Source organism: Sardina pilchardus, chromosome 22 (assembly GCF_963854185.1).
Source record: "Sardina pilchardus chromosome 22, fSarPil1.1, whole genome shotgun sequence".
Lineage (NCBI taxonomy): Eukaryota > Metazoa > Chordata > Actinopteri > Clupeiformes > Clupeidae > Sardina > Sardina pilchardus.
Genome location: NC_085015.1, coordinates 3,273,489 through 3,275,013, shown reverse-complemented (window position 1 = coordinate 3,275,013; position 1,525 = coordinate 3,273,489).

Below are 1,525 nucleotides of genomic sequence, written 5' to 3'. Positions count from 1 at the left end.
CTCCTCCTCCTCCTCCACCTCCCCTTCGCTCCCTCTGATGGGGCACTAGGCCGACCTCCTCCTCCTCCACCTCCTCCTCCTGCGCTCCCTCTGATGGGGCACTAGGACCTCCTCCTCCTCCTCCACCTCCCCTTCGCTCCCTCGGATGGGGCGCTAGGCCGACCTCCTCCTCCTCCACCTCCTCCTCCTGCGCTCCCTCTGATGGGGCACTAGGCCGACCTCCTCCTCCTCCACCTCCTCCTCCTCCTCCTCCTCCACCTCCTCCTCCTGGGCCTCCCCTTCGCTCCCTCTGACGGGGCACTAGGCCAACCTCCACCTCCTCCTCCTCCTCCTCCTCCTCCACCTCCTCCTCCTGCGCCTCCCCTTCGCTCCCTCTGATGGGGCACTAGGCCGGCCTCCTCCTCCTCCACCTCCTCCTCCTCCTCCTCCTCCACCTCCACCTTCTCCTCCTCCACCTCCACCTCCTCCTCCTCCACCTCCTCCTCCTGCGCCTCCTCCACCACCACTTCTCTCTTCTCCTCCTCGGCCACCTCTCTCTTCCTCCTTCTGTTTCGCTCCTCTCCCGCCGCCTCCTCTTCCAGGTGTACTCATGTCACCTTTTCATCCTCCTCTTTCACCTGTCTCATGTTCTCTTGCTCATTGTTCCTTCTCCTCCTATTCTCCTCCTCCTCCTCTCCTCCTCCTCCTCTTCTCCTCCTCACCCTCCTCTCCTGTTTCTTCTCCTCCTCACCCTCCTCTCCTGTTCCTCCTCCTCCTCTTCTTCTCCTCATCTCCTCTTCTCCTCCTCTCCTGTTCCTCCTCCTCCTCTTCTCCTCCTAATCCTCCTCTCCTGCCCTTTAACACTCTCTCTCTCTCTCTCTCTCTCTCTCTCTCTCTGTACTGCTCCAGTTCCACTCCCAGACAGGGGGCAGAGGGCTTAGCGCTGGCCCAGCTCGGGGCACCTCCCTGTGGGGTCAGACTCCAGTGTGTGCCCCCGCCCCTGCCCCGCCCCTGCCCCTGCCCCTGCCCCTGCCCCTGCCCCTGCCCCTGCCTCCATCCCAGACCCCTGCCCCGCCCCTGCCCCTGCCCCTGCCTCCATCCCAGACCCCTGCCCCGCCCCTGCCCCTGCCCCTGCCTCCATCCCAGACCCCTGCCCCGCCCCCTGCCCCTGCCCCTGCCCCTGCCCCTGCCCCTGCCCCTGCCTCCATCCCAGACCCCAGACAGCTGCTGCCGATGCCCGGCTGGGTCAGGGGACAGCAGGCGATGCCAAGCGGCTCGAGGGGAGGAGCAGGGGATGCCAGCTGCCCCCTTGGCACAGGGTGCCCGCGCCACCGCACGCAACACCCTTCCACACACACACACACACACACACACACCCATCCATCCGGCCACACACTCACACCCGTCCATCCGGCCATAGGCCACAGGGTTTCACTTGATAATTCTCGTAATCACTCTGGAGGAGACAGAGAGATAAAGAGGATGATCACAACAGACCACACACACACACACACACACACACACACACAGAAAACCAGACATACAA